This window comes from Panicum hallii, chromosome 8 (assembly GCF_002211085.1).
Source record: "Panicum hallii strain FIL2 chromosome 8, PHallii_v3.1, whole genome shotgun sequence".
Lineage (NCBI taxonomy): Eukaryota > Viridiplantae > Streptophyta > Magnoliopsida > Poales > Poaceae > Panicum > Panicum hallii.
The window spans coordinates 18,999,821-19,015,057 of record NC_038049.1 but is presented as its reverse complement, the minus strand read 5'-3'; the positions used below and the strand labels follow the sequence as shown (position 1 = coordinate 19,015,057).

Below are 15,237 nucleotides of genomic sequence, written 5' to 3'. Positions count from 1 at the left end.
GGCAGATGCACTCTCCGAAAAGGCATCAACTCAGGCATCCGTGCCAGAGGGTGTCTTTCAAAGATGACTGCTGAAGCCATCCGCCCAGCCTGCCGAACTGGGCGAAGGGGGTCAGACTAGCACCTCGAAGCTAGCGGTCCCGGCGGCGCTCCATCCGTGGGGTCCACCAAGGGTTGTGTGCACCCTCAAGGGTCCCGAAGACCTCAAGGAGCCGCACCCAGTTTCTCAGGGGGTCCCAATGCACGGATCTCCGAGATTCGGGACTACCTGAAAGACAACTTCCTTCCTGAAGACCAACTATCCGTTGAGCGCATAGTGCGATTGGCTAAGCGATATGCGGTGGTAGAAGGGGATTTCTACCGCCGTAGTGCCAATGGCATCCTCATGCGGTGCATCACCTAGGAAGAGGGCTGCGACTTGCTCGCAGGGATCCATGGAGGTGAGTGCGGAAGCCATTCTTCATCCCGCACGCTGGTCGGTAAAGCCTTCCGGCATGGTCTTTACTGGCCGACAGCGCTCTAGGATGCAGCTGAGTTGGTAAAGTCCTGCAAAGCATGCTAGTTCCATGCAAAGCAGATACACACTCCAGCTCAGGCTCTGCAAATGATTCCACCCTCTTGGCCTTTTGCTGTATGGGGTTGGATATTTTGGGACCTTTCCCCAGGGCCGTCGGCGGGTACCGGTACCTCTACGTTGCCATCGACAAGTTCACCAAGTGGCCAGAAGCAACCCCTGTGGTCAACATCACCAAGGCATCAGCAATCGCGTTCGTCAAGTCAATTGTGTGCCGGTTCGGGGTCCCGAACTGAATCATCACCGACAACGGGACCCAGTTCAATAGCCAGCACTTTCAAGAGTACTGCGAGGACATCAGCATCCAGCTCTGCTTCGCTTCTGTGGCACATCCCAGAAGCAATGGCCAAGTGGAGCGGGCTAATGCTGAGATACTCAGGGGGCTCAAGATTCGCACCTACAACGATCTTGAAAAGCATGGTGCGAAGTGGGTTGACCAGCTTCCAAGCGTACTATGGGGGAACCGGACCGCACCCAGCCGAGCGACCGGGGAGACCCCTTTCTTCTTGGTCTATGGGGCCGAAGCATGCCTTCCCCCGGAGATCACCATGGGCTCACTACGAGTCCAAGCTTTCGATGAGGAATTGCAGGAGAGGCAGCGTCGCCAAGATGTAGACCTCATCGATGAGCGAAGATGGCGAGCAGCAGTCCAAAATGCATGATACAACCAAGCGCTTCGGCGTTACCATCAACGGTTCGTGCATAGTAGGGAGCTCCGGGTCAGGGACCTAGTCCTACGGCGAATCCTGAACCGAGAAGGGTTCCACAAGCTCTCCCCTAGCTGGGAGGGCCGCTTCAAGGTGTCAAAGGTATGCCGACCCAGATCTGTTCATTTAGCTACGGAGGAGGGCATGCAACTACCCAACCCATGGAACATTGAGCACCTCCGTAAGTTTTATCCTTAGGGGCTTAGCCGAGAATAATTTTTTCCTTTGTAATATGGTAGCACCCCTGTGCGGACCAGGGCGGTGGAGGTCTGCGCTCGTAAACCCAGCCCCAGGCATTCATTGCACGTTCTATCTGTACCAACTTATCAAGGAGAAATTTATTCTCAGTCTGCCTTTGAGGTTTATGCAATTCAGTTTCTTTTCTTGTCTTCTGCTTACCCTAATCCTCACGTGGTCCTCTATCCCTGTGCTGTGCCTGAGGCTTGAATTGAGTTGCTGGGTCGTGTCTTCGCCCAGGACCTCTCCTTCATGAGAAGAAAGGGTCTGGTCTTCTGGGGACCGGCTTCGGGGAAGCGTACTTGTCCTCTGCGGGGTCCAGAGTTGTGTATCTGCTTAGCCTGGTTCCGTACCCTAAGCCTACACACTCTACCTCCCTAAGATAAGTACCGTAGTGCTTAGAACCGCGGACCCGGAAGTCCGGACCCCTTCGGACCTTGAGCCTAGGCCCTGGTGCTCTGATTCACTAAGCATCTCAAAGGACCCTCACCGGCAAGGTCCGGGACCCCGTGGGAACGATTACTAAGCGTCGATCATAAGTCATGTGCAGGACTAAACCTCATTTTCGTGGTAGCTAGTCCCAATCCCTTGCGACTACCTCCCAGGGGGCCAAGGGACCTCAGTAGTCCAGAAAGCACATGACAGAGCAAGCAAATTGAAAAATAGCTAAGTTTTATTGCTTGTTATGTACAGAACATTGCATTACTTATAATGTATAAAAAACAATTTGTATTACATATCTTTGTATAACTTACAATATGTACAAAAACAATAAAAAACTACTCCTATTCTATTGGCGGTCCGGAGGGGCCTCCTCCTTTTGCAGGTCCGGCCCTGTGAAACGCTCGAAGCGGGTAGCCACGATCTCCACCGCCTCTTGTACTCCTTCCCGGGCGGCGGCCTCCGCTTCTAGTACGGGGCCCACCAGGACTGGAGTCAAGGAGATGGCAGGGTCATGGCTCCGCGCCGGACAGATCTGAGCTGGCCCCGCGCACGATCTTGCTGTAGTCGTTCACCCCGGTGAACATGCAGGCCATCCTGGATCGCTATTGCAGGGGGGCAATGCGGCGCCTCAGGAAGTCACCCAACACCATCACGGATGTCAGGCCACCCCTCGCCAGAGTTTTGACCCGGTCCAGCACTGGGTCGAGCTCCACCGATAGGGACGGCCTGGCCTTCCAGTCCTCCCACTTGGCGCTAGAGAAGGCGCTGATGTAGGAGCTGGACATCCCGTGCCGGAGCTGGAAGTAGTAGGCGCCGATTTCGCACTTGCTCCTCCCGGACCCGACCAGGGTGTTGAAATGCCTGAAGATTGAGACGCAGGGCCGCACCCCCACGAACATCTCCATGAAATGGGCGAAGACGGCTACGAGGAGGACGGAGTGGAGGGTGAGGTGCTGGAGCTGAAGACCGAACTCCTCCAGGAGCAGAAGGAAGAAGGAGGAGATCAGAGGCGCCAGCCCGCAGGTGATGTATGCATTGAATAGGATGAACTCCCTCGTGACCAGGTCGTTGAGGGAGCTCGAGCCTGCCCGGATCTTCCTGGAGAGCTCCGGCGTGGTCCACCCCAAGAGGCGATGCACCGCATCGAGCTGTTCCTGCTGCTGGAAGCAGCGAGGATGGCTAAGTAGAGACATGGTGGCGATTGCTGCGAATGCGAGGGGAAGGATTGCAAGGATGCAGGAAGAGGAAGAAACGCCGGTGCAAAAAGCAGATCGCAAAAGTGCGAGTGGAGACGAAGGGGCGCTGCAGCGTCTGGAGAAGGCAAGTGTGAAAAGGTAGCCGATCCCTACAGCGCATGCCTTTAAGTAAAGCTATTCCCCATTTGGACTCCACGGCGACCGAGGAGAATCCGAAGAGTCGTTCGCACCAGGCGCCCGCCTCTCACCCCCTATGACCAGTGGGCCCGGGCCTGCCGGTCAAAGTTGTGGTCACTGGAGGTAGGCGAAAAAAGGTGGAATCTGAACCGTCAGTACGGTGAGACGCGTGCGAATAAGACAGGAAGTTGAACCATCAGGCGCGCAGAACGCGGTCAGAGGACGACCACTCGGGGATCTCGCCGGAGGGGAAAAGTCCTTCTTGCCCCTTCACTGTGGGTGCAAGCTGTCCACCCGGCGCAACACAAGGTTATGGCCCCACCTGCGGGTTCGTTCCTCACCCGAGGTGGGCCAGGGGGCCTCTGTCGGTACATACAGATAGGAGTACCTCCTGCTAGTGTGTCCAACCCGAGGGACGCGAGGTTATCCGTAACCTCGCACTGCGCCTTTAGGTGATAGGGCGTACGGCCAGGGCCTGACAAGCTGGGGTCAGGTTCTCCGGACCTCACCCCGCGCTCTAGCAGGTCCGGCGCCTCCATGTGCCCACGAGGACAAGGTGCTCAGGAACGGCTACCGCGGGCCGGGACCACCGCAGGGTGGTCCGGGCCCCTACGTGTGGAAGCCGGACCCCCAGGGGGCCTGTGCGCCTGGGCCGGCCTTGGGGGCCCGGACCTCCCTTCCCACCTGGGAGGAGGTCCGGTGCCTCCACGTGCCCCTGTGGAAGCGGCTGCTAAACCAGCTCTGCCACGTGTCCGGTGGCAGCCAGCCTTCTGCGGGAAGCCAGCCCAACTACCGCATTAAATGCGGTTAGGTGGGGTGCGCGTGCCTGGGGCAGGGCATGGGCTGCCCACTAACACGTTGGGCAGGTATGCTGACACCACGGTAAGCCCGCCAGTTACCGAAGCGGCACGTCGCATCACCGCACCGTGTGCGCAGGCGGGCGGCATGTAGTCACATCACAGCGCCGTGTATGTGAGCAAAGGGTAATTATGTTCTGCTGCAGGAGGGCCACGGCATGCGCCGCTACAGTGCGCGCGGAGGCTACAGCACGGCAGGTCAACATCACCCCTTCGCCTGTCAGCGGGTACTAACCCAACAATGACAGCACGTCTCTCACAGTGCATGTCACTGACAGCAGATACTGTGCTAGCGAGACGGCACATGACCATACCCTGGAAGACGATACGCACGGGGCCGAAGAGGAAGATTTCCGAATCTGTAGCATTTAAGACTCCAATGTCTATCTTATTTAACATATCGCCGGGTCCAACTGTCGGGACCCCGCTCAGTGTACGTGCTCCCCTTGAGCCTATAAAAGGGAGAGCGCGCACGTTAGAATACAGATTCACTTAGGTTCACTTAAGTTCTCTCAAGCCTTGCGAAGTCCCAGAGACACTTAGGCTCTCGCAAGCTTTCCACATACTCACAAGCAATACAACGTACAGTGGACGTAGGGTTTTACGCTCCGGCGGCCTGAACCACTCTAAACCCTTATGTGCTTTCCGTGATCTTACGCCTTTTGATCTAGCATTCCTTGACTCCCCCAAACTCATGCTAAAACTAGAATTAGGCGGGTGCACTTAGCCACCCGGCTGGAGAAATCCTCCGACGAGTATATTTTTGGAAGGAATGCCATTTGTGATGGTTGGATAATCTTCTAAGCTATTTTTGCTATTCTATCAGTGGCCACCTTGGTAAATATTTTAAAACTAACATTGGACAAGCATATCGGCCTATATTGTTGGATCTCCCTTGCTTCACTACTTTTTGGTAGTAGAATTATCGTTCCAAAGTTTAAGCTATGGAGAGGCAGCGTGCCACTGTGAAATTCCTCAAACAAAGCCATCAAGTCATCCTTGATAATGTTCCAGAATACTTGATAAAACTCAGGTGGAAAACCATCCAGGCCTGGCGCTTTATTATGTTCCATCTGAAAAATTGACTCCCGTACTTCCTCTTCGGAGAAATTTGCAATGAGCAGATCATTTTCCTCAGTCGAAACCTGAGGAATATCACCCACGCTGGACTCATCCAGGGATACTGTACTCATACCAGATGGTCCAAACAGTTTTTATAATATTTGGTGATATGTTTTTTTTTAATTCAGCATCACCACGTATGATTCCTTCTTCCTGCTCGAGTTGGAAAATTCGCATTTTCTTATGTTTCCCATTGGCCACTAATTGGAATACTTAGTATTCGCATCACCTGCTAAAAGGTTTCAAACTTTTTGCTCTTTGGTACCACTTTATTTTCTCCTCTCTTAACAGCTCTGCCAGTCTCTCATTCAGTATATGTTTCAGGTTACTTCGTGACGACTTAGCATTGTTGTTTCGGCTTTTTTGTCTAATTCATCCAGCTTATCAGGGAGCTGTTTTTTTTCCTTCTTATATGTACCACTCACATTTTTAGCCCACCCATGCAGATTTTGACGTAGCCGTCTAATTTTTGCCTGCCATCTCTCTAATGGTGTGTTGCCCTGTTGCACACTATGCCAAATATCAGAAACCATATCCACAAACCCATCCCGCAGTAACCACCCAGGTTTGAATTTGAACAGATCTGGACTGTCGGATGTGTTTGAATCCCCCGTATTTAAAAATAAAGGTGTATGATCTGATAATTCGCGAGTTAATGCTTGTATAGTGTGGTATGTGGAAACTTTGACTTCCACTCTGGGCACACCAGCACTCGGTCTAGTGTTTCTAAGGTCTGGTTTTGCAGATTGTTTGCCCAAGTAAATTTCCTACCGAACATTGCCAATTCCCTGTAATTAAATGTGTAAATAATCGCATCAAACAGAAAAGGCCATCGATCATTATAATTCGTGTTATTTTTCTCATTTGGTCCCAAATCATATTAAAGTCACCACCCAAAATAATGGTTAAGGTTTCTTTAGTGCATAGTTGGACCAATTCAGTCAAGAAGGCTTCATTGTATTCTTGTTGAGCAACTCCATATACCGAGACCAAATTCCATTTAAAGTTGTCCTCTTTATTCCTAATTTTGAACCTAACAAAATAATCACCCTCCTCTATCTCTCCAACATCAAAAGTTAGTAGGTTAATTCCTACCAACATACCACCAGATCGGCCCCTGGGAGGTTTTGCATGCAACAAAAATTCTTTCCCAGCACATAAGTTTTTGAGAAAAGAGTCTAAGAAGGCACTTCTCCCTGTCTCCGATAAACGAGTAAATCTAGTACCACGACATCGGTTCATCGCCCTTAATCAAGTGTTGTAGTCCTAAGACTCTGGATAAAGAAGGAAATTCTTGCACGAGGCTATAGCAGTAGTTGATAGCATAGGCATGTTGTCTGGGCTAGAGGTTACATTTGAACGCGGTCTACCCATGGTTTATAGAGGTAGTGATAGCATATCCGTCCTTCGTAATCCTCCACGTCTGGGTAGTATGTAAGAGTTTGTAAATCACCATAATGAGCTGGTGGCTCTTCCACCGGTCATAATCCGGTCTCTTGGTAGACCAGGATGGTGGAATGGTGATCAACTTGTGGTAGACCAGGATGGTGGGATGGTGATCAACTTGTGGTAGACCAGGATGGTGGGATGGTGATCAACTTGTGAACACTACAACACATCTAGGCTTCTTTGAGGTTCCATTTATATCACTGAAAGTGATATTTTTGTTATGTTTCATAATTCGTGACACTTGCATGATGAAAATCCGTTCTGTCACCTGTACCCTATAATAGGTATTTTGTGACGAAGACCTATTTTTTCGTCATAAATCTTGTGACGATTATGCTATGATCACTAATTTATGACGCTTATTTTTCATCATAATCAATACCAAGAAACGCCGTGTGCTTGGATGTTTGTACACATGCCACCTAGGATAGAAAATGTCGTAAAATTTTGTCATCTTATGACGTGGCGATGACTAGAATCTGATATGGCAATCCCATTATGACAATTTGATTCGTCACAAAATATGGCGCAACAAGACCCAACAGAATCAATCATCCAAATATTCTACAGCCATTCATCTATTTTATCGCAAAAACAAATCAATCCACACAACCATAAATCATTTGCGCTAGAAAATGCAACTTACATGAGATGTACACAGGTGATGTTGCACTCAGCCACATATTTACTACCTTAATTACCTCTGCACTGTAAGACCATAAATCACAAATAGGATCTATCCTTTGTTCTCCTCTAATAGTGGAGCATCTTCCGGTTCGTCGATTATCAGGAACAGGGGGTTTTTGATCCAGTTCCAGACCTTCCTCAGTTCCCTGTGCATAAAGACAACTTAAACTGATCAGCAACAACATGTCATGGAAAAGGTTTCACCACTTAAGAATGTTACTAAAAGAATGCATCTAACAATCAGGCCTATGGTTAAAGCTTTCTAATTGTTTGCTAAAATGCTGATGTAACGGGCTAAAGACAATTTAATTGGAACAAACAAATGGGGACCTAACTTGCTGACTTCCCAATTATTGATACATGTCATGCCATTACAATCATGCACTGGTATTCTAGATTAAGCCATAGGAGCGGGACATGGAATAATAACTTGAGTACAAGACAGAGATACATTAGCCCGTTAACAAATACAACAACAACAACAACTTAGCCTTTTATCCCAAACAAGTTGGGGTAGGCTAGAGATGAAACCCACGGAAAACAAGAATAAGAAACATAAAAAGGGCACAAGCCAAAGGAAGAGTTAGGGGTTAAACAAAAAATAACAAATATCACGGTTCAGGTACGTTAATTGCTAATCTCCAAGCGCTCCTATCCATAGCTAATTCCTTAGCGATATTCCACTCCTTAAGGTCTCTCTTAACCGTCTCGTCCCAAGTTAGTCTAGGTTTACCTCTACCTCTCTTTACATTATCGCCCCGCTTTAAAACTCCACTAAGCACGGGCGCCTCGGGAGGCCTCCGTTGTACGTGTCCAAACCATCTCTACCGATGTTGAATCAACTTCTCCTTGATAGGTGCCACCCCGACCCTATCTCGAATCTCTTCATTCCGGACTCTATCCCGTTAACAAATATATCTTGAAATTGTTGGATCCCAGGTACAGGTTCTTCCCCTACTACACAACATCCCCCATCTTTTTCAACCTTCCTGATGGCATAAAAGGCTAGACCATACATGATCCTCTTCAAATAAGGTGAACTCTGCATATAAACATATTGTATGTTCCAATAATTTTGTTGTCTTACGGTCATGCAAGCTAGATGCAGATCAATTAAATTTAGAATGGAACAAAATAATTGCTTGGAGACTTTGTTACATGCTACTTCTCCAGGTCCAAGCATCTGACTTCATTCTACTTGTAGGATAATAAACTGAATTTTCTTTTGACAGAGGCATAGTTCTCAGTTATATTCTATTGGCTACCTCTACTGCATCTCTCTTAAAAATATGATGATATGGACATTGATTCATTAGGGTACTAAGCCATAATCATTATATTCACTAAACACATATATTCTGACTGATTATGGCCCTGATAAGTATCATCAAATTTCAGAAATTGGGATGACAGTGAAGATCCAAGGAAAAGAAGATTGGAAGATATCTACAGTCAATCCGAGGTATATAGCTTCTTAATCTAATTTACCATGCTACATCTGCTTTTCTCAATGAATCCGCATTATATGCATCAGGACTATATTATTCTGATCCGTAGATATCAAATATACTATCCTGCTATATCGCAAAAATTGCAAATGCTCTTTGGTTTTTTCTTAAGTTCTTGATAAGTAGTCATTGATAATTTGCTGTGTGTTATTACTTTCTCAATTGTGTACCTGTTCTGTTTCAAACTAAAATAATTGCACTAACAAGGGCAATAGTAATCATCCCCCACCCCCCCCCCCCCAAAAAAAAAACTTGCTACTTGGTTTTATATCACCTTGCTATTTTCTCAAGAAATTTAATGATAAACGCAGATTCTAGCCTTAGCAATATAGATCTTCCATAAGAAAACCTCTACAAGAAACTGCTGATCGCATTACACATTCACGTGACAAGCTGCAAGACCAGCCAATTGTTGATGGCAAGCTCCTGATTGCAGAGGCACTGCTCCGGTCGGGGGGAGGATGGTGGCCGTGGCGTTGCTCCGATCGGGGGGGAGGGCAGGGGCGGCAGCGCTGCTCGGTCTGGGGGACGGAAGGGGCGCCGGCGCTGCCCCAGGTCGGGGAGCGCAGGGGCACGATTCAGGGGCTGGCGGCGCTGCTCCGGTCGGGAGGAGGGCTGGGGCGGCGATGCAGCTCCAGTCGGGGGGAGGGCAGGGGCGGCGTCGTGGATCCGGGAGCGACAGTTGGGGCGGCCCGAATTAGAGGGGCGGCGGCGCACAGTAGGGAGAAGGGAGGGGATGGCAGGCAGCGGATGCAGAGGGAGGTGCGCGAGAGGCGGGGGGAGGGCAGGGGCGCCGGAGCACGAGATGAAGGCGGCGCAGGGAGAGGGGCGGCCGGAAACTGGGGAAGCGGAGGGCAGGCGAGGAAGCCGAGACTGGGGAAGTGGAAGGTTCAGTTTGAACCCTAGTTTCGCGTGCCGCTTCTTGTTTTCTGTTTAACTCTGCTGCGTATGAACTTCTAACTAACATGAATGGCTGTAGCTCTGTGAATTAAGTCTACTTTGGGGAGCGTAACGTCCTTTGTTCGATTCCTGTTGCCAACATCATTTTTGCACGCCACACTAGCAATATTAAAATAATCAAAGATAATTGCCACAACCTAACATAGATGACCAGGTTGCCAGGTGGTAAAGCATGTAGGGCTGTAGCTTTAGGTACTTGGTTTAAGCTATGCATGTGCCTTCTTTTTTGTGTTTTTTTTACTTTCACTTTTCAATTTTTGTGCTTTTTATCTATTTTCGGTTCTCATTTTTTTCAATATTCCGTTTAAATCTGATAGGTGGGTCCACTTAACCAACATTTACAAATGCAATTCACTATAAAAAGCTTAAGTCCAATTAGTCATCAAACTAGTTGGCAGTAGGATGCACCTTTTTATTTTGAAAAAAACTCTCGAAAAAGCTTATGACAATCGAACATTGTCACAAATCCATGACGCACCGTAGTTGTCATAAAAATAAAAAGAGTGTTCGTCACAATATTACATTGAAATAGTTTACGACGATTTCTGAGTATGACGATTTCTGAGTGTACTTAGTGACGAACATCTAACTTTTGTCACAAAAGTATGCCACTCCCTATAAAACATCATAAAAGTGAATGAGCTTATGACGTTTTGATTTGTTGTCATGAGGTATTCGTCATGGAATGGCCACATATGTTGTATTGGAAGGGAACATGCATTTGCTTGCCGAAGAACTAGCACTTGACACAACAGCGGACAAGTTCTTTGGCTTTTGCCAAAGCTATCGACTAGTAGAATCCTGATTTGAATGTTTTCCGGACTAGTGTGTGCCACAAGCTCCCTCATGAATTTCATTGAGTAGCTCCTTGCCTTCTTGCGTAGGTTACGCTTCATGAGAACGCTATTGGTATTTCTTACGTCACCGGTAAATCCACAAGCGCACGAAATACTGTTGTAGCATTTTAACTATGAGCAATCTCGGGTGTCATATTATATTTTCTCAGGGAAGGTGGTGGTTTAAAGAAGTATTAAGTTCAGGAGATTATCTTGATTAAATATCCAAATCTGAAGAGGGGAAATAACAATATGGCAGAGGTAGTGTGACACACAAGATAGACCTACTCAGATAGAAAGAACTAGGATGGAAGAGAGATGAAAGAGCATCAGGGGCATATGAAGATGCACTCCTAATCGAAGAAAGAATATCTCATACTTTTATACACATACACATACACATACACATACACATACACATACACATACACATACACATACACATACACATACACATACCCATGTTTAGGATCGGGCTCTTGGCTCCTAGACACTACCGGGAGAACCGCACATGACTGGCAGAGGAGCCACCAGCGAACTCGGCTACTTTATGGATGTAACACCCTAAGGTAATCTCCTTAAATTTTAAAGAATTTATTTTGGTTCAAATGAAATTTCCAGGCCTTCTTTAATTTTTGTGGCATTTAAAGCAATATATAACACAAGAAAATAAAATTAATTATAAGGTCAACATGTTTGTGCATTCATGCTGGAGCGTTATTTTCCTTGTGTTGAATTTATAGGGTTTGAATTCAAACTTATTTTGAATTCAATTAGATTTGGTTTGAATGGGTAGAGTATAGAAAAAGAAAAAGGAGAAGGAATAAAAGAAGGCAGCCCAACCCTCTCTCAGCCCGGCCCACTTCCCTCTCCCCCTCTCTTCTCTCGGGCCCTCTCTTCCCTCTCCCCTTTTCCCCGCGTGGGCCACGCCGGCCCATTTCCCTCCCCCGCCTGCGGCCCGCGCCCTCCTCTCCTTTCTCTCTCTGCCAGGCCGGCCCCGCGCGTCAGCGCCTTCTTCTCCCCCTCCTTCTTTCTTCTCCGGCGCAACGGCCCCCGAAACCGCCGGCGAGCTGCTCTCCCCGGGCCCGCACGTTAGTGTGCCCCTGCGCCCTGGTACCCAGAACCCTAGCCCTCACCGCCAGCTAAACCCCAGCGCCGCCGCTCCCTTTGCACCGCCGCGTCACCCTCTCTGCCTTGCAGTCGGGCTGCTGCTCCGGCGTGCCACAGACCCCGGCAACCCCCGCGCTCACCTCATCTCACCATCTAGAAACTTTCTGAGCCCCGCAATTTCACCCCGGGCCTCTGCATCGTCGGGATTCCGTGAAGAACCGCCGCCGGTGAGCTGTGCCGCCGCCCCAATTCCCTCGACGCCGGCCGGTCTCGGGCTGCCCTGACCCCCTGGTTACCTCCGCAGGAACCTTCCCGACCAATCCGCGCGGCCAAGGGACCCCAAGCCTCTCCGCTGCCGCCTGCCCACGAGCGCCGCCCCGATTCCTCCGCCGGTCGTCGTCGACTTCCCCATTCCACTGCAGCCCGACCTCCACAACCCCTTGGTGAGCACCTCTTCCAACCCCTGCTCCTTTTGCGCCGGTTGTTGTAGGCCGTAGATCGCACCCGAGGCCGGAACGCGCGCGCCGTCGTTACGCCGGCGAGCCGAGCCGCCTGTCACCGCGGGCCATCCTCTCCGGCCGATGCCGCCCCTTCCTGAGCCCACCAGTGGGTTACCAATCCCGCGCTCATACTCTACGGCCAAACCGCAGGTCAAAACACCCGCTGTAGCCCCAGATCGCCTGCTCCGACGAAGTTCCGGTGAAGCGCCGCCGCGGAGGCTCAGCGCCGGCGTCGCAGCGCCGCCCCCATCCGTTCCCCTTTGCCCTGGGCCGTCCGATGCAGATCTAGTGGCCCAAATCAGTCCCACGCGCGAGTCAAAGGGGCAGCGTACCGGTCAGCGCTGGTACTTTTGCTAAAGAGTCCCTGCGCTTCTCAAGAATCAACCCGCACTCCTGTGTAGTTCAAAAGAAATTGCTGTGGGGTCCTGTTTTACTCGTTTAGACCCCTGAGCTTTCCGGTTTTTAAACCCGCCGTCCATGCCGTGAGTTTTAGCAAGTTAGCCCCTGGGTCTATGCTTTAATTATGTTTAGGTCCTCGGTTTTTGCGCAGAACCCCTTAGAACTTCCTGGTTTCTTGCAAATAGGCCCCTGGATCTTGTTTCAAGCGTAGTTTTCGCGTTTTAGCTCCGTTTTAGGTGTTCTTTATATCCACGCGATCGTTGTAACACGTAGAATAGCTTTAGAATAGTTTTGTGTGCTGTTTCTATGTAATGTTGTACTGTTTTCTTATAGTTTTGCTATTGTTTGTGCATGTGTGTATGTGTGGACCGTGCTTGTTGATCGTGAGTAGACGCGGAGCCTTTGGACCAGTACCAGGAGCAGCCATCTTCCGAGCAGTTTGAGCAGCAGCCGGGAGAGTACGAGGAAGGCAAGTATAACATGAACCTCCTATCACTTTTAAATACAATTTCATACCGCATTCTAATACTGTATGCCTATAAGGACTTTCCTAGCCACTTTATATCCTATATATATATCCTTTGGGTTGCATTTTGGTTAGTTGTGCTAGGTTGCTGCGCTATAACACACCTGGTCCTTGTTAATTAATTTGATTAATGGTCTTATGCAACTTAATCCTGAGAGTGACCCTCTGTGCTGTGTGCTTGAGCGGCTCACGTCTCCTTAAAAGATATTTTGTTAGAAACTTGGTTTAGGGGGCCAGCACGGTGCTTAGTGCTTGGTTGGCCACTCTCCATAAGGACCGGTTCATAGAGCGACAACCTGGGGCAACCGCGCAACCTCAAGACTGGAATGGGACGGTCTTGACTTACTAATTAGGTCGTGTTGGTTCGGGAGTAACTTACCTGCGTGGGCAAGAGGGTTGGTAAGCTTCAATGGTCCCTGCTCCTCCGGCTTGGTCTGTGCTGTGTGTCTTGTACCCCCGGAGGTGGGCCCCATCGTCGCTGATCTAGAATCCTTAGCGGTTACACCTTACCAACGTGATCCTTTGTAACGGTCTCGTAGTGTGCTTGCTAGCCATCTCACCTAAGGAAGTGTGATGAAAAAACTAGCATAGCTCACGACTTGTGGGTAAAGTTGTGCAACCTCTCGAGAGTGTAAAACTGATATATCAGCTGTGCTCACAGTCATGAGCGGCCCAGATCCTCTTTTTAATTAGTGGGGTTATCAACCTTTGATTAGGGAGATTCCCCGGGTGGTTTTGGTTTGGATGGTTCTCAGTAGCTCTTAATTAGTACTGACTAATTCCTTATGTAATTTGGGTTCATGGTAATTCATCCACTTGTAGTAACTAGCTTTAATAAAATTTGCCAAGAATAAAAGCTAATGCAGTTGAGTCAGCTAGCCTAGAGCCTCATAGTTTGTGTTATACTTGTTGAGTACGAGTTTGTACTCACACTTGCTCCTCTACTTTTCTGTTCTATTTCGGATATCTTCGACTGCTGCTCAGTGCCCGGCAACGTGGAGGACTACGTCAGCGGCTTCGACGACTTCTAGGCGTTTGTCTCCCAGTCGACGTCCCTGTGGCGCCCTGCTCTTCATGTATTTATTTTACGCTTCCGCATTCCTAGAACTGATCCTTGATTCAGTTGTAATAAAGATATTCATTTTATAATTTATACGCTTTTATTCATGACATGTGTTGTGATATCTTGATAATCTGTTGTATATATGCGTGACTTGATCCTGGCGCATATATGATTGCTCGATTTATGTTCTTATAAATCGGGTGTGACAGATTGGTATCAGAGCCATGTTGACTGTAGGACGAAGCTTAGATAGAACTGGTCGAGTTTAGGACTTCTTTTCGCTTGCTCTGCTTCCGCAAAACCCAAACATTCATTTTTGCTTCTATTCCTGGAGTCTTAAGCCCTTGATTTGCTATCTCTCCTGTCTTTTCTGAGAAATAGCTTGAGTTTTCCGTAGACGTTGGCCTGAGTCGCCTAATCCTGTAATTTATAAGCTTAGGTTGTCCTGATGAAAATACGCTAGGACGAGTGTGTTGGTTGAGTAGTGTGATAACTCGACTAAGTTGTGAACATTGAATGGTTGTTATTGTGCAAATATGTGATTTGGATCTTTGGTTGATTGCATAGTTTAGTAGTTAAATTTGTTCATGCGAATCGACCCTAACACAACTTGAACTAAATAATAAAATTGAATTAGAACGTTGGGGGTAAAACCTATATTCCTTTCTCTCTGTTACATCCTACCGAAGTTTCATTTCCGCAGCTGCACCATATCTTGTTCTCATAAAATTTCGGTTGTTGCAATCAGATGGTGAACACCAGGCGCACCGGTTCCGGTTCTGACCAGCAGGAGCAGAACAACCAGAGTACCGGTCAGCCATTGCCGATGCCGCCACCACTGACCCCGGAGCAGTTCTTCCAGCTCCAGATGCAGATGATGGCGACC

The 15,237-nt window shown here is 48.7% G+C and overlaps 1 long non-coding RNA gene across 1 annotated transcript; it reads right to left on the bottom strand.

The window, feature by feature from the left end:
- Window positions 1-7,313: 7,313 nt before the first annotated feature.
- On the bottom strand, window positions 7,314-9,478 carry LOC112903123. Its single transcript, XR_003230730.1, has 2 exons — window positions 9,335-9,478; window positions 7,314-7,595 (listed from the first exon to the last, which is right to left on the bottom strand). It is a non-coding gene; the product is annotated as an uncharacterized LOC112903123 (long non-coding RNA).
- Between the last annotated feature and the right edge of the window lie 5,759 nt (window positions 9,479-15,237).